This window comes from Chanodichthys erythropterus, chromosome 12, assembly GCF_024489055.1.
Source record: "Chanodichthys erythropterus isolate Z2021 chromosome 12, ASM2448905v1, whole genome shotgun sequence".
In the NCBI taxonomy this organism is placed as follows: domain Eukaryota; kingdom Metazoa; phylum Chordata; class Actinopteri; order Cypriniformes; family Xenocyprididae; genus Chanodichthys; species Chanodichthys erythropterus.
The window spans coordinates 52,768,354-52,793,493 of NC_090232.1; the positions used below are offsets into that span (position 1 = coordinate 52,768,354).

A 25,140-nucleotide genomic window follows, 5' to 3' on the forward strand; every position below is an offset into this window, starting at 1 on the left:
CTTTTACTTTCTGACCCCTGGACTTTCCACCTCTGCCTGTATAATTGCATGTTATTTGAATTTGAAATAAGCAATAAACCTACAATAAACCTGGCTTTCATGTGTGTAGCAACACTTGAACATGACTACTCATAATTAGGCTACTGTACGGCTTTAGAAGTAGGAAGTAGAATTTCAGGTAATACATGAAGATAGCATGAAGGCTAGAATGAGACAGTCTTTTGTCTTGCATCTCATGATAAACTCAGGCGAGCTCAGTGCTGATCAATTTTCCACTAATTCTTTTTTTTTGTGAATTAGAATCTGTACAAAGGATTGAAGGATACACTTCAAAACAGGCTTAATGATGGACACAAAATGAAAGCTTTCTTCGAAAGATTTTAAAGAGCAATGGAGTTTAAAACATACTGTTTTACTCCATGAATCTGAGAGATTGTTGTTACTGTACGTTTGTTTTTATTGTCCTTTTGAAGGTAATTAGCAGATAAATGCCTTGAATCAGGAAAAAGAGCTGGGGAACACACATCCAAAATGCATCACTGTGAGGAGATAGAGGAGGACAGGAAGGAGAAAGAAGAGTATGATGCAGGATCCAGCTGTGTGTCAATGAAGAGTGACCAGTCCATGCGCAACCCCATTATTTTCAGTGATGGAGAAGTGACATCTGACCCCAGGTACAGTAAGATACCCATGTATGCATTTGGCAGATGCTTTCAAATTAATTTACAGTGCATTCAAGCTACCTGGAGCAACATGTTGGGTTGTGTTCTAAATCACACCCTATACCCTCATTCACTATTCCCTACATTAGTTCACTAATATAGTCCACTTGACAGAGTGAATGAAAAGAAGTGAGGGAATTCAGACACTGATGAACACCTGATAAACAGAATCACTGAAGGACAGAGAAACAAGACCAGAAAAAAGAGAAGAGACGAGCAGAAACACAAGAACTACAACTGACTTCAGTCACCATCGTGGTGACCAGTGTCTGCTTTAGTTGGGCTCTTGACTCTTTTACATTTGTTTTCTCTGACTGCTGAAACTGAGTGTTTATAAAACACATTTGATATGGATGGAAAAAGCCAACATGAAGTTGATCAGGTGTTTTGTTTGTTGTGAAAACAACAAAACATTGGTCAATTAAAACTTTCTGTGAGTGTGCAGTCAAACCTCATGTATATTTACTTTTTTACTGCCACCATTGTTTAGAATGATCTGCTGATTTTTGATATCTGTGTGTCTAAATAATGATGCAGCTTTCACTTTTACTTTACGTGCATGGTGTTTAAAAAAATAAAAATAAACTGATTGTTGTTGGAAGTCTTGCTGTGGCTTCACAGTGCTGAAAATGTAACATTTTAGTCTGTTAATAATGTAAGACAAGGGAATAAACACAGTATGAGTTTAATGAGTCAAGAGACTATGTTATGTTATATCTTCATCAACACATAACTATCAGCAATTTTTTTCCACATTTGTTTCTGCTATGACAAATGTGGCTTGCAAAAATAGTTTAGGCAGCCAGAATAAAAACAAAAACTGATGTATAAAAAGGCAAGGGTCAAGATCTCAACTAAAGCAAACGCTGATCTCATCAATGGTGACATCAAACCAAACATTTTAGAAAAAAACATCAATATCTAAATTTCTGTTAATTCTCAATAAGATCTTCTGTAGAAATAAAGTTCAACTGGTCAGTAATAAGTGCAATAATGTGTAACGACTGGAATATTTTTTTTTCCGTTCTTGTTCCTCTTTTCAGTGGTTCTGCTTGTTAACAGCAGGTGTTCATCATTAATGCTCAATCATCACTTAAATATTAACTTAATTATCTCACTGCAACAGCGTCAATGTTACTTTTACTCTGTAGTGTGGACACTAGAGGATGTTCCTGTGGGGTTGAAAGGGTTAAAGGTGTAAGAAAAGACACACCCACAAAATGTATTTTAACAGTAACAAACTGTTAGTTAAAAAAAAACTGTTAGTGGCAACACTGTTGCCAGTAGTTTATGGCAAAATTGAGTTTTGTGGGTCACTATTGTGCTGAAGAGTAGAGCCTGTGCTTAAGTTCAGGAGAAGATCAAGAGAAAATGATGATATGCTGCATGTTGTTTTATTTAACAGATGGTGGTTGTGTAGTTGCTGATGCAGTAAAAAATTCTTTATTTAAAATGTTTTGAATCTAAGAGTGTTATACGTGTACCATTAGTAGTATGTGAGTGTTTTTGTGTGCAGAGACTCAAACTCTCTCTTGAGAGACTCACACAACACTGTGCTGTATTTTTTTTAAATTATAAACCCAATAAATATCTTGCCAGTTTCCTTTAAATACCCAGAACAAATAAATATTTAAATCTAATTTCTAGAATTTTGGTTGGGTAGGATCCCATTACCCAAGGCTCACACTTGTTTTGGGGAAGCAAATTTTTCTCACCAGAGGCATTGAGGCAGACACACCCCTCAAAGAAAGAGCAAAATCCTCATAAGTTTTAAACCTTTGTTATAATGTAAATTACTACTGTGAGATTTAGACCATTTTACTAATCACACTCATTGTTTTTTTTCATCCAAATCATGGATCAGTGTTCCCAGATTATTCAAATGAATATGGTCCATATGATCTTCCTGTCTGAGTGTAGGGAGTTAGAACCCACCACTGCATCAGCTGTAAAAGACATTTAAACAACAACTAAAATTTTTGTCCTAATGATGTTATTCCCAGTCATTTTTTTCAAGCAAATCTCTGACTGTCTATTACCCAGCTTATTGTTTTTAATTAACAAGTGCCTGACTAAGGTCACATGCCCTCTAGATTTTAAGCATGCCGTTGTGACCACTTTTAAAAATACCTAACTTAGCTCCAGGGGACCTATTTTCTATTTTACGTAATCTTGCAACATTTATTATCATTCATAAACACAAGGCTAAAGTTGAGACTTTCCAATCAGGTTCCAATCTGCAGTGCAGAGTACCAAGACAGCTTTGGTACTAAACATTATCTTGGTAACAATTTAGCATAGGGAACACTATTAACTACTACTTCTCCCTTAATAAAATCCCAATTTACTTCTTATTAATAGTTAGTAATGTAGTTAAGTTTAGGTATTGAGTAGGATTAAGAATTTAGAATAAGGTCATGCAGAATAAGGCATTAATATGTGCTTAATAAGTACTAATAAATACCCAATATTCTAATAATATGCATGCCAATTAGCAACTAGTTAAAAGACATTAAAATAAAGTGTCTTTCTGACCTTAGTATTCAATATTGATGATATAAGCCTTGTTTCCACCAAAATTACCCATAACATTGTTCCAGGAACTGTTGCTATCTGCTTTTCCATAGCAGTCTAAAGATTAGTCTGGTGACATTGGACTGCATGCGACTTTACATGTTCCGCTGGATTTCATCGTTCACATTTAAGCTTAATAAAGCCTGAACCTTATCGTCGGTCCTTCTGTCATATTTTTAACCTGCAATGTTGATTCGAATAGCAAACAACACTTACTGCACACATCGTAACCAACTTTTAAAAATGGTGGTTGAAATAAAATGCTGCTTGGAGTCAACCAATCAGCATATTCAGTGCTTCCAGTGAAAAAGTACTACCTTGCAAGCAGGGACGTAATGTTACATATCCTCATGTTTCCGTTTTCCCCTGTGACCTAGTTTCCCCATTCTGTTCATTAGTTCATTTGATTCACCTGTGTCTCATTATCTCATCACCTTGTTAAGTTCCCTTTGTTTGCTTCCTGTATTTAATCCCTGTGTTCACCCTCATTCCTTGTCCGTTCTCGTCTGTGTAAGGTTGTGTTTATTCTACGTGTTATTATTAAAGCCTGTAATCTTCAACTCTCCTTCGTTTTGCCTGGTGTTAGCTACCAACTGTGACAGAAGAACGGACCAATACCGATATGGACTTACCGGCTGTCCAACTGCTTTACCTCGACCAGGAGCAGCAGTCCCTCGAGACCCACACCCAAAGGTTTTTAGATCTGGTGTGCCGTACCAACATCCCAGACGAAACGCTGAGTGTTTTTTCTATATGAGCCTCAGCACGACGTCAAGAGCTCGTCTGCCTGGTGTGGGTCCTCGGGGGAATTTCGCCGAGTATGTGGAGTGGGTGCTGGTGAACTGTGACTCTCCATTCACTATCGCCATCAATGAAGAATTCACCAGCCCCACTCCCCATCCAGAGTTCAGCCTGCCTTCACCCAGCGACACAGTCGACAAGCCAGAGCCCACCACAGATGGAGGTAATCAGCCTGCCGCGAGAAATGAGCCGGAGCTGACAAGCGGGACCGAGTTTCACTTCACCTCAGAACTGGAGTCCCGAGGACAGATGTCTGACCAGGTGTGTGAGCCGGCAACAACGTGCGCCAACGTGGGAGTCCCCGTGGAGTTCGAGGGGATGGAGTGGAGCCCCACCCATATTCCCACCACAGAGGGTGAGCAAGCGCTGGACTATTTACTTTCTTTTTATGAGGAGTGTAGTGAAGAGGAGGATCCCCTGTGTCTCCTACCCCCGCTGGTCCCATCCAGCCTAGAACTGTCCGTCTCCCTGCTGGTTCCGTCCAGCCCTGCGTCTCCTTTGGTCCCTCCCAGCCTCCCTCTCCCGCCTCCTCTCCAGCTACCATCAAGTTTCTCTGCCCAGTCGCCGCTGCATCACGCTGGCGCCTCAGTGTCTCCTCCACCAGCCCTCTGTGGTGTGGATCCACCTCGGGCCAGCCGTTCTACAGCGCCGTCTGGATCCCTGGGCCGCTTAGCTCCGCCTCCTGCCTCCGATCCAGTCTCTCCACCTCGGCCCATCGTCCAGACTCCTCCGCCATGGCTCCTCCCCCTCTCGGCTCCGCCTGGGACCATCGGTCATTCGGCTACACCGGGCTCCCTCGAACCTCCGGCTACACCTTGGTCAGACATTGCCACGCCTTCGCCACGGACTTACGAGTCGTCTGCTGCACGACGCCTCTCCACCCCTACGGCTCCATCTGGCTCCGCCCTCCCTCCGGTTCCGCCTTGGTCCTCTGTCGCTCTGGTTCCACCTCAGACCTCTGGCACCCCGGCTCCTCCTCAAGGTATCGTCGCCACGCCTCCCTCGTGGTGTCGTGCCTGGTCGTCGGCCATCCATCTATGCTCTGGGCTCCTTCTCCATCGGCTTCGTCTCCATCAGTCCTACCCACGGTTTTGTCGAGGAATATTACACCATGGCTCATCCGTCCTTCGACTCCACCGTGGATCATCATCCTGGCTGGACTCTGGAGTCTCCATCTACTCTGCCTGCTCCTGGTCCCCCCCTGGCTCCTCCCACCCTCCACGCCCCCTTGGACTATATTTTCTGTTCCATGGACTCTTTTCTTTTGTGTCTTTATTTCACTTCACCCTCCTCCAGAACCCCCTCCCTCCCTCCTCTGTTGGACTCTTACGGCGCGAGGACGCACCTATCCGGGAGGGGGCGAACTGTTACAGATCCTCATGTTTCCGTTTTCCCCTGTGACCTAGTTTCCCCATTCTGTTCATTAGTTCATTTGATTCACCTGTGTCTCATTATCTCATCACCTTGTTAAGTTCCCTTTGTTTGCTTCCTGTATTTAATCCCTGTGTTCACCCTCATTCCTTGTCCGTTCTCGTCTGTGTAAGGTTGTGTTTATTCTACGTGTTATTATTAAAGCCTGTATTCTTCAACTCTCCTTCGTTTTGCCTGGTGTTAGCTACCAACTGTGCCACGTAACTTTATTTAGACCCTGGTTCCTGCGGTCGAAACACACCAAGTACCACCCCAAAGTCCCTAGTTCCTAGGGAAAGTTCTTGTGGTGGAAACAGGGCTATAATATCCTCATCTCAAACCTTGAACATTTGTTAAGATTAAAATTGTCACTCTTTTAAGATTAGAAAATTTAGGTTGAAAGTATATGTAATATATTTAGATTATAATGCTGTGTGATCTTTTTCATGCAAAAATTTTGTTGATGTACATGTGTCTTTTGTATGTTGTGATCAGATCTGTGCCATCCACTTCATCCCACTCTCAGATCCATATCAGGCAGGACAAAACTGAAGCAGTCCTGCAGTCACACACACTGGAGACTGAAGACTTGCAGAGAGTCAAAGACCAGCACAAAACCAGCATGAAGAACAAGTATGAGAGATTATTTGAGGGAACCAAACTCCAAGAGAATGAAACCCTCCTGAGCAGGATCTACACACAGCTCTACATCATAGAGGGAGAGAGAGAAGGAGTGAATGAAGAACATGAGGTTTTACAGATGGAGAAAACAGCCAGAACACCACACTCACAAGATATTCCAGTCGACTGCAATGACATCTTTAAAGCCTCATCTGAACCAGGATGTGAGGAGAAAGACCAAATCAAGACTGTTCTTACTAAAGGCATCGCTGGAATTGGAAAAACTGTCTCTGTGCAGAAGTTCATTCTGGACTGGGCTGAGGGAAAAGCCAATCAGGATGTAGATTTCATGTTTGTGCTTCCATTTCGAGAGCTGAACTTGATCAGAGATCATCAGTACAGTCTTCACTGACTTCTGCTGGACTTTCATCCTGAACTTCAAGATCTGGACTCAAAGATTTATGAGGAGTGTAAAGTTGTGTTCATCTTTGATGGTCTGGATGAAAGCAGAATACCATTGATGTTTTCAGATACTCAGAAAGTTTCTGATGTGACTGAGAGTTCGTCAGTGGGTGTGTTGATGTCAAACCTCATGAAAGGAGAGTTGATTCCCTCTGCTCTCATCTGGATCACCTCCAGACCAGCAGCAGTCAATCAGATCTCCAAATACATGAACCGTCTGACAGAAATTCAGGGATTCAATGAGCCTCAGAAGGAGGAATATTTCAGGAAGAGAATCAGTGATGAGCATCAAGCCAGCAGAATCATCTCACACATCAGAAGAGCAAGAAGCCTCCACATCATGTGCCACATACCCGTCTTCTGCTGGATCTCTCTGGATCTTTTGTGCTTCAAAAGATCCTGAAAGAAGATCTGAGTGCAGAAATCCCTCAAACTCTGACTGAAATGTACATCCACTTCCTGCTGATTCAGATCAACATGAGGAATCAGAAGTATGAAGAAAGAGATTCAGAGAAACTCCTGCAGTCCAACAGAGAAGTGATTGTGAAACTTGCTGAAGTGGCTTTCAAACAGCTGATGAAGGGCAATGTGATGTTCTATGAGGAGGACCTGAGAGAGAGTGGCATAGATGTCACTGACGCCTCAGTGCATTCTGGGATTTGCACTGAGATCTTTAAGGAGGAATCTGTGATTAATCAGAGGAAAATATACAGTTTCATTCATTTGAGCGTTCAGGAGTTTTTCGCTGCTTTCTATGTGTTTTACTATTATGTTATAAAAAATTTTGACATATTACAGTTTTGTGATGTGATGCATAATCTGCATAGGGATGCAACAGATAAAGCTCTTGAAAGTGAAAATGGACACCTGGATCTGTTTCTGCGGTTCCTGCTGGGCATCTCACTGGAGTCCAATCAGAGACTCTTGCAGGATCTACTGTCACGCACAGAGAACAGCTCAGAGAGCATCAGGAGAACCACACAGTACATTAAAGAGAAGATCAAAGATGGACATGGAGTCTCCACTGAAAGATCCATCAATCTGTTCCTCTGTCTGCTGGAAGTGAAAGATCAGACTCTGTCCAGAGACATTCAAGAGTTTGTGAAATCAGACAAACTCTCAGAGAAGAAACTCTCTCCTGCTCACTGCTCGACAATCACCTATGTGCTTCAGATGTCAGAGGAGGTGCTGGATGAGCTGGATCTCAAGAAATACAACACATCAGATGAGGGTAGAAGAAGACTGATACCAGCTGTGATCAACTGCACAAAAGCCCTGTGAGTGTTAAATCATGTCTTAATGGCTTAAATTATGACTTGGGCATTTAATTTCAATGTCATTTTCAAAAAAAAAGATATGGCAATACAGGTATGGCAATTTACTGTGTTTTACTCTCTTTCAGTCTTGCTGGCTGTAATCTCACTGGTCAGTCATGTGAAATTGTGTCATTAGCTCTTCAATCCTCACACTCTGTCCTGAAAGAGCTGGATCTGAGTAACAATGACCTGCAGGATTCAGGAATGAAGTTGATTTCTGATGGTCTGAAGAGTGCAAAATGTCAGCTGGAGATAATGAGGTATTTAAGAATATATAAGGCATAATGTACGGTTAGCCAGCCATAGTGTTGATGTGTGTCTGTAGATGATCTGACTGTGTGTTTCTGTAGGTTGTCTGGCTGTATGGTGACAGAGGAAGGCTGTGGTTATCTGTTTTCAGCTCTGAGTTCAAACCCCTCACACCTGAGAGAGCTGGATCTGAGCTACAATCACCCAGGACGATCAGGAGTCCAGCTGCTCAATCACAAACAAAATCCAAACTGCTCACTGCAGATACTCAAGTATGTTTAGCAGTAATGACTCAAATATCTGTATGTGATTAAGGTCACCTAAGAGAGATCTTTTGTTAAGAAATTGCTAGTGAATTTTTTGTTTTTATGGTATCATTACTTTTTTAACCGGCTTTATCCGTAAATGTCTCATAAGAAAAAACTTTGAACAGTCAAATTTTGAGGGGGTAAAACTAAAGGACTAATACAAATTAAATTGTAGAAAAAAAACAAATTACTACAACCCATATATTTTTAAAGTCCTACTAGGATTCAAGAGAGTTTAGTTTGTATAGTGGAAAGTCAGTGTATGTATTGAGGCAATTTATTGTTTTTTGAGACTAAATGCTGTCTTTTGCCTGAATGATTGGCCAGTGTTGTGATAATATGTATAGTATCCAAACGATTGCATTTGTAGGTTGATTTTTTTTTTTTTTTTGTATCAGTTTGTCAATAGGTTTTATGCTAAAACTCTTAGCTCTTTTTAAGGGATGTGATGCACTCTTTGTATGTGCATTGACCAGTGTTTATAAAACTAAATTTTATTAAAAGCCTAAATTAAATTTGTTTGTCATAATGTGGATTAAAACAGATTAAAACAGATCGGATTAAAAGCCACAAAACTCACATTTTTATTTGCAATTATAACAATCTTCCCACATATCATATACTCTGTGTGTGTGTGTGTGTGTGTGTGTGTGTGTGTGTGTGTGTGTGTGTGTGTGCTTTTGTTTATATTACATTGTGGGGACCAAATGTCCCCATGATGTAATATAAACCTGAGTTCACCTACATCGTGGGGACCAGCCAGCGGTCCCCACAATGTAAATGGGTTTATAAATCATATAGAATGAGTTTTTGTGAAAAAGTAAAAGTTTGCACAGTTTCCTGTGAGGGTTAGGTTTAGGGGTAGGGGCAGGGTAGGGGGATAGAATGTACAGTTTGTTCAGTGTAAAATGCATTGAAGTCTATGGAAAGTCCCCACAATTCACAAAAACAAACATGTGTGTGTGTGCGTGTGTGTATACCTGGTAAACCCTACATTATATCCCCTTAAAGAGTAATAACTGTAATAACTAGTAATAACTGTAATTTTTGTTGGGACATTTTTGGCCCCTATGTGGAAAACAGCTTATAAATCATGTATGTATATATGTATGTATGTATGTATTTTTCTTTCAATGATTGGTAGAATATACAGTTGGTAGAAATCATTATCCATTTGGAATGTTCTCATAATGATAGGTATACCAGTATGTGTGTGTGTGTTTAGAGAGAGAGAGAGAGAGAGAGAACGAAAGAAAGAGAGAAAGACAGGACTTACATTTTTGCAATCCTGGTCTGATCATGATATCTCCTCCATGGTCCAAACTATACACACACAAACACACACACACACACACACACACATGTTTGTTTTTGTGAATTGTGGGGACTTTCCATAGACTTCAATGCATTTTACACTGAACAAACTGTACATTCTATCCCCCTACCCTGCCCCTACCCCTAAACCTAACCCTCACAGGAAACTGTGCAAACTTTTACTTTTTCACAAAAACTCATTCTATATGATTTATAAACCCATTTACATTGTGGGGACCGCTGGCTGGTCCCCACGATGTAGGTGAACTCAGGTTTATATTACATCATGGGGACATTTGGTCCCCACAATGTAATATAAACAAAAGCACACACACACACACACACACACACACACACACACACACACACACACACACACACACACAAACAGGCGCACCTATCTTAGTGGGGTCTCTCCATAGGCGTAATGGTTTTTATACTGTACAAACCGTACTTCCTATCCCCCTACCCTACCCCTATCCCTAAACCTAACCATCACAGGAAACATTCTGCATTTTTACATTTTCAAAAAAACATCTTTTAGTATGTTTATTAATCCATTTCCCTCGTGGGGACCGCTGGCTGGACCCCACAATGTAGGTGATCTCAGGTTTTTATTACATCGTGGGGCCATTTGGTCCCCACGATGTAATATAAACAAGAACACACACACACACACACACACACACACACACACACACACACACACACACACACACACACACCTGTGCATATTTAACAATGTCATTGGTGTTCTCCTCTCTCTTCTTGATTCAGATGCCTGTGATCTCACACTGGATCCAAACACAGCTCACACTCAACTCATCCTGTCTGAAGAGAACAGAAAAACAACATTTGTGAAGGAGCATCAGCCCTATCCTGATCATCCAGAGAGATTTGAGAGCCAGGAGCAGGTTTTGTGTCGAGAGAGTCTGTCTGGACGCTGTTACTGGGAGGTTAAATGGAGTGGATCAGGTCATGTAGCAGTGGCATATAAAGGAATCAGCAGGAAAAGTGGGATTGACTGTTGGTTTGGACTCAATGAACAGTCCTGGAGTATGTACTGTTCTGATATGAATTACACTGTCTGGTACAATAATAACAGCACTGATGTATCTGGCCCTTCAGCCCGCTCTAATAGAATAGGCATCTTTCTGGACGTGTCGGCCGGCACTCTGTCCTTCTACAGCGTCTCTGACACACACACACTCACACACATTTACACATTCAGCACTACATTCACTGAACCCCTCTATGCTGGATTTGGGGTTTATCCTGATTCTTCAGTGTCTCTGTGTCAGATTTAACATTCTCCTGTGAGGAAATACATTTCCACCTCAGAGAAAAACAAAACATAAATGTTATTGAGATTTCAAATCTTTCCACTGCAACTGTTTCACAATTGTGACATCAATTAATAGTCACAAGTGCAAATAATAAAGTTTCAGTTATGAGCTATAGTCACATTGTAATGTATGAGATCGCTTTTTGAAAATAAGTCACATTGTAATATAAATTTGCAGTGTAAAAAGTAGTTGCAGATTTGAGATTTAAAGTCACATTGTATGATATAAAGTCACAATTACCAGAAATAAATTCCCAAATTATGAAATACAAAGTCACAGTTGCAAGAAAACGAATGAATCAAATTCTGCATTTCACAGGGATATTGATCATTGGCAATTAAATATAGAGCACTAGACTCTGGCTGTGTTTCAGTCTATTGAAGACAGTGGTGTTCAGCGCATCAACAAGGTTTCCCTTCAATGAGCTCTAGAGGGCAACTTCCACAGGTGCAAATAAGATGTGATTGGTCAGATGTTCTGTCATATTGCTAATGTAATTGATATAGAAATTATATTGTTAAATATATTGAGTAGAATTAATACAAATTCATGTTCATATCTGCTACCTGGTATAGCTGTCTATGTGTGAGTGTTTCCCTTTAACCCCTCATGGGTATTTTCAGAGTTTATTTTCTGAGTTACACAAATAAAATGACTTTTAACTCCAAAAGAAGCAAGAAGAGTCAAGAGTCAAAAATTTTGGTTTTGTTTTAAATTATTAAATAAATAAATAAATAAATAAATGTAATAAATTTGGACATTCTCATGCAAAACTGCAAAAAAGGGAAAATTTCATCATCACACGCATGTGTCGTGCTGCTAACGTGCAGCAGCGGCCGATAATGAGCCGACCTCCAGAGGTAATCCTGAAAGTGGTTCATTTTTCTGTCTATGGATGAGGCATATACCTCTCGGATTTCATCAAAAATATCTTAATTTGTGTTCTGAAGATGAACGAAGGTCTTTTTTGGGTGAACTAACCCTTTAACTCATGTTTATAATGTGATTTTTATTAACTGTTATTAGTTTTTGTCATTTTACTATTTGAGTTATATTTTTTATCTTTTATCTAAATGTGGGTGATCATATTGTATGTTTGTTTTTGCGTTGGGGACCCTTTTGCACCATGATTGCATGGGATAGACAGGACATTCAAGGGCGTTTCACCCTCAAAAGCCTGTTGCCCCGTGTTTAAGTGACCAATGCCACTCAACATCTACACAACGCAGAAGTTGCAGTTTCTTCTAACTGGTTTCGTGAACTCTAGCTACATCAGTTACACTTGTCGTCATGATCCACCGGTTACACTAAATGAATGAATTACTGAACCCTTCACAATATTTTGTGAAGGCTCACACAGTCATGATGAACTATCACAGAATAATACTTCTTACACTCTCTCTTAGAAAGGAGAGATTATGTTGATCCATTTGAAGTAATTGAGCTTTTATATTTTATTTATTAAATATAAATTATAATTTATTTATTTATCAAAAGGGGAAATAATGTTTATGGAAATAAGGTTAATGTTTCATTACTTCTTCATTAGTTGTTTTGCTATCCTGATATTTGTCACTCCTTCTCTGAATGGTTTGAATGCAGGTCACAGGTATCGGGTATCAAATGTTGTTATTGTGTGTTTCAGTGGAGACTTCAGTGAATTAAAGGTGATGGTCTGTAGAAACACTCTGGCTCTTCATTTGGTGTGATCTTATAAAAGCTACTGTAGATGTCCTCACTGTTTCAGAGGATCCACAGACTCACTTTCATACTGCTGGATTTTCTGAAATTGTTAAGTCAATGTGTTTCTCCACATTGGATCAATGGATTGGTTTTGTCAAAACATTTGGTCAGTTAATATAAAAATGTGCTTCATGTGGGAAGAGCTAAATGAACCTCCAGGTTTTATTCTACTAAACAACTGATAACATGACTGAATCAATCTGACTTCAGTAGATTGCAGTAGTGGAAGTAACAGGTGAAAATGTCTCTTTACTGTAACATCTGCACAGTGTAACACTGGGTTACTGGTTTTCTTCAATGAATCTTTACTCATGGTGAATCACTTTGTCACGTTACATCTGTGAAGTTCAGCTTGAGACTGAGAGATTCAGACACTAAACACTGAGATGATGCAGTGTTTCAGTGTGTGTTTAAAGCATGTGTTTGTGGACAGACGTCACATTCTCACACTGTCTGTTCTTCTCCATTTCATGTGTCTTTCTGATTTCTCAGTCTGTTTTCATTCTTCATCTTCATTGGTTCCTCTCTCATATCCTGAATGGATGTGTTGTTGGAGTCTCTGCTGCTGGACGGGGGTCTCTATGAGTCTGTGTGTCAACTCAAAAATTTAATTCTTTTTTTGCCATGTTTTACCCCAGACAAATGGGGAGGGGAAAAAAACATTTTGAATGATGATAACTGATCCATTTCTGAAAGCTCTGATGATATTAAATGGATTCTCTGTATGTGTCATGATGATACTGTGCAGTAATTGAGGACATCAGAACACATGCTGATCAAGAAAATGGATGTGGGGAAAAAATATCTTAGGCCAAATTTTAATGTTGGCTTGATAAAAATAATGATTTTTAATCAAGGTCATGCTTTAGCTATTATTTAACTTATTAAACCACATGATTTTTTTTCCCTTGTGTTTTGTTCCTTTTGTTTCATTTTCATTCATACTGTCTGTGTGTGTTCAGTCAGCACAACTGCTATGGTTATTTTATGCTCTTTTTTACACTCTGATGTGGACAAATCAGATAAGTCCAGTGGCGCAAAAATGGGGTATGCAGTATATGCAGTGCATAAGGGCGCCGCACGTAGGGGGGCGCCATTGTGCCAAAACAATTCTTTGAAAATCTTTTTGAATAAAATTTAAAATAAATTTTAAAATTATGTTTGTTGAAAAATAATGTTTTTTTAGCATTTTAAATGAGTAAAACATATATTATTATATTAAGTGAAATCAACTGCTATATATTTGGGACAAAAACACGGCTTAATTTAAGTGTTTGTATATAAATAAGTTAATTTTAACCTTCAATATTACAGTAAAGTAGTATCAACTGACTCCCATATGTAGTTTACAGCATTAGTTGAGAGATTTTTCCTCTAGAAAATTTGCCATGTACTGTAACTGAAATACTACATCCAAAATAATCGATATCGAATCGAAATCGTAATCGAATCGCAAGCATGTGAATAGAAATTGAATCGAATCATGCAAATTGTGTCAATACCCAGCCCTAATAAATATGAGACAAAAACTCAATCAGGCATTTTTGCTCCAATATCTTGAATTTTATGGACATTCCAACTGCATTCTATAAGCTCCACACTCAAAAAAATAACTTGTTGGTCTAACTTAATTCAATTATGACACCTATTTCCACACAGTTGAACTGATTTATTTGAACTTAAGCTAGGTTAATTGTACTGATGAGTAAAATTCATCCTAATTGAATGAGATCACACCAGTTTCATTTGACGTATTCTGTGAATGTTTCCTGAACATAATTCATTCTTGTTGATCCAACCAGTGCTATTGCAATTCAGACTGGTGCTCTTGTGCAGAGTTGCTCAAGTTTTCTGCACTTTTAAGGAAATGGAAAGACCTCTTAGTGTTTAAGTGTTTAATGTTTAGTTATTTTGAACATTTAAAAGAGTTTGTAGCGTATACATTGTTTTTTTTGTTTTTTTTGTTTGTTACCATCATGGTGAAGATGTGCGCTTGTGCTTAGGTTGTGAATAGCTGTTGTACACAGACATACATGTTTCATGACCATTGAGAGGGATAAAGCTGATGACCATATATAGACTGTGTAACTTATGTGCTGGCCCTCAAACTAATTTATTTATATTTCTATAAAAGCTAAACTAAAATAATACATTTTCATATGCTAAGTGTAACATTTGTAGCATGCAAGTAATGATCAGATAAAGAACTTCTCATCACTGGCTTTAGCACAATTAAAGCTTGTTGAGAACAACATAGATTTATTTCATGTAGCCACCCATAGCCTAACCACAAGGTCTACACTTCAGCATAATGGTAACCTCATAAAAATCGACATAACATAAACTCTTTTAAATGTGAAATATAACTGAACATCAAACTTTAAAAGGTATTTCCCTTTACTAAAAAACACATTAAACAGCACTTAAGTTCAACATTTACTGTCCCGATCTATCCCTATGCAAAGCATGCTGGGAACTAGAAATCCACTGCCCAGTTTCAATCAATGCAACATAAATGTTTCATGTAGTCCCAACACAAATGGTTTAGGTTGACCTAACATTTTGCAAATTTAATTTCATTTAACATAATACAATTAAGTGCAAATGCCAATTAAGTAAAAAACTAAAGATTTGTGTTGGTTCAGCTTATTGTATTTAAATAAACTGAACAAGCAGCTAGAATCATTTTTTTGAGTGCATCGCATAGTGAGTTGTTGCCCTGCATTATATTCCTCATCATGGTTGGTATGGGGGGGCGCCAACCATTATCTAGCATACCCCTGAGCAAATGTGCAGTTGTGCCCATGCCGATAACGCTCTCAAAAACACCCCTCTGTTTATGGCCTCGCCCTCTGATCTGGAAACTCTTATCTCTGTCCTGCAGAGACCTGTACTTGGGGTTGGTGGAGTTAAAATGAAAGTAAAAAAAAAAAGAAACTACGCCATTCGGAAGCCATTTACTTTAAACATCGTTTTATTTAAACGGCTGCATATTTTGTGGTAAGTTCATAATTTATTCATCATGTAAACTATCAGTCATATAAAGCTGCTATTTAGGTTTGTGTTCCTTACACTCTCAGAAAATAAAGTACATAATTTTACCTTTAGGGGTACAATGGTACAAAGGTACTAATTTGTACCCTTCTGATTTTTACCTTAAGAGACCAGTTTTGTACCTTTGGTGACAATTTTGTACCTTTGTTAATTGACCCTTCAAAAAGGGGACAAAATTGGCTTTGACAGCATACAATCGTTGACTATAATGAGATATATATATTTTACACACACACACACACACACACACACACACACACACACACACACACACACACACACACACACACACACACTGAATTAAAATCAGAATTTATTAAATCCTTTTCATTTTAAACACATTTTTAAACATTCCATATGAGTCCATCTTGCCGGGTGTTAAAAAGTAACACTGAAGCAGTGTTAAAGTTAATGAGATAATTGATTGATGATTGAGTGATGATTGACAATTAGTGGAGACACCTGATGATAATAAGCAGAATCATTGAAGGAAAGAGAGAAAAAAGGTGTTAATTAATGTTTTATGGACTGTTTCATTTCAAGTCACCATGAAAGAGGTCAGCGTTTGCTTTAGTTGGGCTCTTGACTCTTTACCTGTTGTTATTAATTTATCTCTGGCTGCTCAAACTTTGTGTTTGTAAAGAGAGAAAGAGAAACTCTGATCTGGTCACAATATAATTTGATGATGATATAATAAAGTACAAATCACAAGGGTACAAATTTGTACCATTGTACCCCTAAAGGTACAGTTATGTACTTTATTTTCTGAGAGTGTACAGTGGATTAAGGGTATTTTAATATATCTGTACTGCAGTAAACACAAACAGTAGGTTAAAGCATTTTATTTGCTGTACCGATTATGTTGTACAGAATAATTGAACAACACATATTTATTGTATCTTTTTTTATATCTGTATTTTCACACAAAAGGTCTGAAATCAATCTCTCAACACTCTTTGATAAATGAGAGTAGGAGGACAGGCCCTCTAAAATGAGTTCTCCATCTGCTGGATCAAGCGGCAATGCATCCGGTGATGAAACCGAGACGTCTGATCCCAGGTGACACATCAGCCATTTTTGCATTTGGCATGTTTTTAATCCACAGTGACTTTACAGTGCATTACAATACTCTGCAGTTGAGACAGCAGTTGCAGTTCAAATTCACTGATTTTAAATAGCTTGTGCGTTTAAAGTGACAGGTGACGAATATACAAGAATTTATAATCTGTTGATTCTAATGTTATAGTTATTGTTTTTATTGTGAAGAGTTATTAAATTTATAGTTCACCCAAGAATTAAAATTGTCATTTTGTTTTCTATCCCTCAGGCCGTTCCAAAATTCATTCATTTTCGAATCATAAATTAAGATAGTTTTAATGAAACCTGAAAGATTTCCGTCCTTCTGCTGAAAGTTCTTGGCATCAAAATTTTGAAGATCCAAATGGGTCATAAATACATTGAAAAACTAATCAATATGAATCAAGTGGTTTAATCCCAGGCTTGTGAAGAAATACAATCATTTTATATGATGAACAGATTTATTTAGTCTTTAGGAAGACCCTTAATGGATCTTTAAAGTTCTGGTGGCATGGACTTTGAATGGAGGCATATCAATTACTTAGGTTTCATTAAAAATATCTTAATTTGTTTTTCAAAGATGAATAAAAGTCTTACATGTTTGGAATGACAGACTATTTATTTTTGGGTGAACTAACCAGTTTAAGTACTGTCTAAAATGCTGTTTTGTTTTTTTTTGAATCAGCAGGAGGGAGAGACAGAGATCAGAGTCTCCAGAACCCAGCGGTGTGTCTCTAAAGAGTTGCAGATCCATGGAAGCACCCTTTAAATTCAGTGATGAACCAGTGTCTTCTGATCCTCTGTTAGTATAAACATTTACTTGCTAATTTACTGTAGTGCATCTCAGATGAATAATGATTTAAAGGGTTAGTTCACCCAAAACGTGAAAATTATCCCATGATTTACTTACCCTCAAGCCATCCTAGGTTTATATGACTATTTTCTTTCAGACGAACACAATCTGAGATATATTTAAAAATATCCTTAGTCCTCCAAGGTTTATAATGGTTGTGAATGGCTGCCTGAAATTTGAAGACAAAAAACTACATCCATCCATAAAAAAATTAATCCATACGACTCCAGGGGGTTAATAAAGGCCTTCTGAAGTGAATCAATGCACATGTGTAAGGCAAATATCCTTATTTAAAACTTTATAAAGTAAAATAATGAGCTTCTGGTGCGACAAGCATATGCATTTGACGTACGTCCAAAAAACATTAACTTCTGTGACGTAGTACACAATGCCATGACATACTACGCTCTGTCTACTCTATAACGCGTTGTACGTCATGTCATTGTGCCTTTATTAACCCCCTGGAGTCATATGGATTCATTTTTTTTATGGATGGATGCAGTTTTTTGTCTTCAAATTTTGGGCAGCCATTCTCAACCATTATAAACCTTGGAGGACTAAGGATATTTTTAAATATATCTCAGATTGTGTTCGTCTGAAAGAAGATAGTCATATAAACCTAGGATGATTTGAGGGTGAGTAAATCATGGGATAATTTTCAATTTTGAGTGAGCTATCCCTTTAACAAACTAAATTAAATCCTAGATAGTAAGCAACCATTGAAACAATGTTAAATTGACGTTAACGTGTCAACGTTAGTTGCATTGAATCAATATCATGTTTGCACCAACAATTAATGTTGAAAATTTGAAATTTCAACAAAAGATCAATGGTAATGGCACTGAATCAATGTTACAATGTGATGTTGATTCAACATAATGCTTGCACTCTCAGAAAATGAAACACAATAACTACAACTGACTGAAGCCACACAGCCTGAAATCAACTGAAGATAAAAGAAGACAATAAATATCTCAAGATCTCAGCAGAGGATGATTAAACAACTCCACAAACAGCATTACCAGCTTCACTTATTACTAACCAGACTGACTTTATTTCTGTCACAAGTCTACAGAAGCTCTTTTTGAGAATTAACAGAGGTTTAGATGTTGATGTTTTATTGAAGATTTATAGAAAATGTCAAATGTTTAGTTGTGCAGTTTGACAAGTTTGTGGTCTTTGTAAAAGTGTTTCCTGTTTACCAAAACACAAAATGTGTTGCAAAGAAAGCCAGAAACAAAGATCATCAGATGATATAGTTTTCATCATCATAACATAGAATAATTTACTAAACTTTTCCCTAACCAAAAGTGGTTATTTGTTATTAATAGATTATATTCACCAACAATACTTTCTTTCAACAAATCAAACATTCTAAATTTTGAATTTTAAAACACATTATGGGGAAAAAGATATTTAGACACACACACACATCAAGAAACAGCATATAAATCTCAACAATGGTGACAACTTCATGCCGCAATGCATGCTGGGAGTCATGAGTTTTGTACTTTGTTGGCTCCCAGCATGCATTACGGCATGAAGCATGTCACCATACTTGAGATTCTTATGCTGATTCATGTCTGTGTGTCTAAATATTTTTTTACTAGTGATGCAACGGTACTGACACTAGTAGTGGTATCAGGCCGAATACCAAGCTCATGTACTTGTACTCGTAAAAATACCCCCAATACCAAAGACCTCGCGTGAAGTAACTGACAGAATTTTCTGTGCACAGAGACTCCGACAGCAGCAGCAGAAACAATGTCAGCATCAGAGGTGTGGAAATACTTTAAAATTAATGATGACAAACCACACAATGCGAACTGCATGCTTTCAATCACAATTCGTTATCGATTAGTGAAGGCGGGATAGGTGGAATCGCGCTGAATGACACAGACCAGAAGCCTCTCTCTCTCGCACATGCTTTCTCTCTTTCTTGCGCGCGATCAGTTCTCCTCGCGCTTGAATGGTCAAATGCTCAAATAGTGTCAAAATGTCCATCGTGTGGAGTATCTCACGTAAATACAGTCGGTTATGGCTCAAGTGGACGTAAACATTTGGGTAAAAACAGGATATGTGTCAGTATCCATGGATTCGGTCTTAAAGGGACTGTAGCCTATATTTGTCATTCATGTTAATAAAACAACAAAAGATGTTAAATAAATGTATACATGGTAAATAAACATACTGTATCTGAAAAAACAAGTTTATTTAATTTGTATCTCTATAGTATTTGTTGTATTGTTTGTAATGTCATATATGTTTGGAATGACAGAATAATCATTTTTGAACAAACCAGTTTAAGTACTGTCTAAAATGCTGTTTTGTATTTTGTCAGAATCAGCAGGAGGAAGAGACAGATATCAGAGTCTCCAGAACCCAGCGCTGTGTCTCACAGATCCATGGAACAACCCGTTAGATTCAGTAATGAACCAGTGTCTTCTGATCCTCTGTTAGTATAAACATTTACTTGCTAGTTTACTGTAGTGCATCACAGATTAATAATTGTTTAATAAAAAAAAAATGAATGAAATGAACTCCAAAATATGCAACATATGCACTGTACAGGGGTGCAACTTGAAGAGGGGTGCCAAACTTATTTCTAGTAACCAGTATTTTTCTGATGGTCGTCAGATGTCCTTGTATCACTGTCGTTGTCATCTTTTCATTTTCAGCAGGAGGGAGACACATGAGCTGAGATCTGTGCCATCCTCTACACCCCACTATCAGACTCACATCAGGCAAAACAAAACTGAAGCAGTCATGCAGACATACACACTAGAGACTGGAGACCTGCAGAGAGTCAAAGACCAGCACAAAACCAGCATGAAGAACAAGTATGAGAGATTGTTTGAGGGACTCAAACTCCAAGAGAATGAAACCCTCCTGAACAGGATCTACACACAGCTCTACATCATAGAGGGAGAGAGAGAAGGAGTAAATGAAGAACATGAGGTTTTACAGATGGAGAAAACAGCCAGAACACAACACTCACAAGATACTCCAATCAACTGCAATGACATCTTTAAAGCCTCACCTGAATCAGGATGTGAGGAGAAAGACCAAATTAAGACTGTTCTTACTAAAGGCATCGCTGGAATTGGAAAAACAGTCTCTGTGCAGAAGTTCATTCTGGACTGGGCCGAGAGAAAAGCCAATCAGGATGTAGATTTCATGTTTGTGCTTCCATTTCGAGAGATGAACTTGATCCGAGATCATCAGTACAGTCTTCACAGACTTCTGCTGGACTTTCATCCTGAACTTCAAGATCTGGACTCAAAGATTTATGAGGAGTGTAAAGTTGTGTTCATCTTTGATGGTCTGGATGAAAGCAGAATCACACTGATGTTTTCAGATGTTCAGAAAGTTTCTGATGTGACTGAGACTTCATCAGTGGGTGTGTTGATGTCAAATCTCATGAAAAGAGAGCTACTTCCCTCTGCTCACATCTGGATCACCTCCAGACCAGCAGCAGCCAATCAGATCCCATCTGAATACATCAACCGTCTGACAGAATTTCAGGGGTTCAATGAGCCTCAGAAGGAGGAATATTTCAGGAAGAGAATCAGTGATGAACGTCAAGCCAGCAGAATCATCTCACACATCAGAAGAGCAAGAAGCCTCCACATCATGTGCCACATACCTGTCTTCTGCTGGATCTCATCCACTGTGCTTCAAAAGCTTTTGGAAGAAGATATGAATGCAGAAATCCCTCAAAGTCTGACTGAAATGTACATCCACTTCCTGCTGATTCAGATCAACATGAGGAATCAGAAGTATGAAGAGGGAGATCCAGAGAAACTCCTGCAGTCCAACAGAGAAGTGATTGTGAAACTTGCTGAAGTGGCTTTCAAACAGCTGATGAAGGGCAATGTGATGTTCTATGAGGAGGACCTGAGAGAGAGTGGCATAGACATTACTGAGGCCTCAGTGTATTCTGGGATTTGCACCGAGATCTTTAAAGAGGAATCTGTGATTCATCATAGGAAAATCTACAGCTTCATTCATCTGAGCATTCAGGAGTTTCTTGCTGCTCTCTATGTGTTTTACTTTCATGTAAATACAACTATGGAGGGACTGAAGAGTTTTGCTTCTGTACAAAATCTGCTCAAAGGAGCAGTAGATAAAGCTCTTGAAAGTGAGAATGGACACCTGGATCTGTTCCTGCGGTTCCTGCTGGGCGTCTCACTGGAGTCCAATCAGACACTCTTACAGGATCTACTGACACACACAGAGAACAGCTCAGAGAGCATCAGGAGAACCACACAGTACATTAAAGAGAAGATCAAAGATGGACATGGACTCTCCACTGAAAGATCCATCAATCTGTTCCTCTGTCTGCTGGAAGTCAAAGATCAGACTCTGTCCAGAGAAATTCAGGAGTTTGTGAAATCAGACAAACACTTAGAGAAGAAACTCTCTCCTGCTCACTGCTCAACAATCACCTACATGCTTCAGATGTCAGAGGAACCTCTGGATGAGCTGAACCTCAAGAAATACAACACTTCAGATGAGGGTAGAAGAAGACTGATACCGGCCGTGGTCAACTGCAGGAAAGCCCTGTGAGTTTTTAATCATGTCGTACAGTGAATATTATTTTCTGAAGGGTATTACAGTTTCTGTTGGTGTACTAACTGATACATCTTAAGTATTCTTTTTTTTATTAGATTTTCATTATAGTAAAAGACAGTGATATTATTGAAATACATATTGAAGAATGAAGTTAAGAATTTAATTCTCATATGTTTTACTCTCTTTCAGTCTTGCTGACTGTAATCTCAGTGATCAACATTGTGAAATTGTGTCATCAGCTCTACAATCCTCAAACTCTGTCCTGAGAGAGCTGGACCTGAGTAACAATGACCTGCAGGATTCAGGAGTGAAGCTGCTCTCTGATGGACTGAAGAATCTAAACTGTCAGCTGGAGATACTGAGGTAAGACTGTGAGATCACTCAATGCATCTACATGACAAAAATCTGTTTTTGCTTATTTGTTTTATCCATCTTTAGGTTATCAGGCTGTATGGTGTCAGAGGAAGGCTGTGGTTATGTATCTTCAGCTCTGAATTCAAACCACTCACACCTGAGAGAGCTGGATCTGAGCTACAATCACCCAGGACGATCAGGAGTCCAGCTGTTTAATGACAAATTGAAGGATCCAAACTGCTCACTGCAGAAACTCAAGTATGTGGAGCAGTAGCATGGTTTTACTCAATATCTCTTAACACTTCTAATCAGAGGTGTACAGTAATGAAGTACAAATATTTTGAAAAAAAAAAATCAATATCTACTTTACTCGAATACAAATGTTTTGTTAACTTTTACTTCTCTATATTTTAAAGAGAAAATTTATACTTTTACTCTGATACATTTCTCCAGACTCTGTTGTAAATTTGCCACTGCAAAGTGCAAAAAATAACAGCAAGAAAAGGTTTGCTTATCAGTCATAACGATATCCAGTTTATGAATGAATCTTTTAATCTTTTAATAGTTTGAGTTTATGCTCAATGTAAAAACAGGACATTAGAAAGTGCTGACTGACTGACTAAATGGTTTCTACACCAGCTTTAAGTTGTCTACACACCCTTCATACATAAATGTAGTTGGGTCTTTTGTGTCACATTTCATGAATTGCTGGAATACATGGAGCCAGTAGGAATGCTATCTGTAGAGGAGGATCTTGGACTGTTATGTTCTGATTAGGTAATGGACAAGTAAGACCCCCTGATTACTGGTCAGAGCACAAATAATGTGGAGACAGGTAATCAGCATAAGACTGTGTATTGGAGGCAGAGTGATAGGTCACAGATGTAAATTCAATGATGTACATTGTATGAGTACAATAATTAATGAAGTACAACATTAATAAATTACAATTATAATAAAGTATTTTTCCAATTCATGGAAAAATACACGCCATAAACAATCATTTGACATTAATAACATACAGTGCCCATATATAGATAAAGGTGTGGTGTAAATGAGCAGATTTCAACTTAACATGATGTTAATCACTCAATTGGTATTATAACCAAATGAAGACTTTGGTTCCAAAACACAATAACTCCATTTTGATTAATTTGAGTAAAAAGATGTTTTCTTTACCAAGAAAGTGGCAAGATGAAAACCACTATTTTCTGTTTCATTGATTTTGAAAGTTTTATTATAAAAAAAAAATATTTTTCCCCCCAAAATGCAATAAATCCATGACATGTTTTTTTTTTTTTTCAAAATGCAATTAATCCATCAATATAAAAGTTATTTTTAATATTGAAAATACACAAGAAAGTAAGTTGATCCACATATATGACAGCCTCTGAACTTTGCCAACACTAATCTTATAAACAGGCATTTGACTAAAATACATTCAGCCGTAGCTCCCAAAATGAATTCAACGGGTCATCTTGTTAAAGGGATAGTACACCCAAAATTGAAAATGTGATGTTTATCTGCTTACCCCCAGCACATCCAAGATGTAGGTGACTTTGTTTCTTCAGTAGAACACAAATGATGATTTTTAACTCCAACTGCTGCAGTCTGTCAGTCAAATAATGTGAGTGAATGGGAACTCGATCAATAAGAGTAAAAAAAACGTGTACAGACAAATCCAAATTAAACCCTGTGGCTCGTGACGACACATTGATATCCTAAGACACGAAACGATCGGTTTGTGCAAGAAACCGAACAGTATTTATATTATTTTTTACCTCTAAAACACCACAATGTCCAACTGCGTTCAGCATTCGGTTAGTGAGATCTGATCGTGTTCTGACAACGGCAGTGATGTCTCGCACTTATACTTCAATGAGCGCCAGACATCACTGCCGTTGTCAGAGTCCGATCAGACCTCACTAAACGAGAGATTTCTCTGTGCACGTTTTTTTGACTCTTATTGATCGAGTTCCCATTGACTCCCATTATGTGACTGACAGACCGCAGCGGTTGGAGTTAAAAATCATCTTTTGTGTTCTACTGAAGAAACAAACATCACCTACATCTTGGATGCGCTGGGGGTAAGCAGAAATTTTCATTTTTGGGTGAACTATCCCTTTAATGTTATAAATGAATTATGTCTCCGTTTGTCATTACCGATTAAAGAGTATCTGGCGCCACCGCATGGTTAAAATAAATACATTTGCCGAGTACATTGGTATTAAAAACGGCTTTTAAAAACTGTCCATGATTCAGTTTTGTGGACCGCGACAGAAGTTTGATGCTGTCGTGGAACAAGCAACAGCTTTACCGAGCGCCTCATCTTTATAATCTCCTCACGTAAATGATTACATT

At 38.4% G+C, this 25,140-nt stretch overlaps 1 pseudogene; it reads left to right on the forward strand.

Moving 5' to 3' along the window:
• The first annotated feature begins 607 nt into the window (after nucleotides 1–607).
• LOC137032462 (uncharacterized) lies at nucleotides 608–23,053 on the forward strand (annotated as a pseudogene).
• Nucleotides 23,054–25,140: the final 2,087 nt, after the last annotated feature.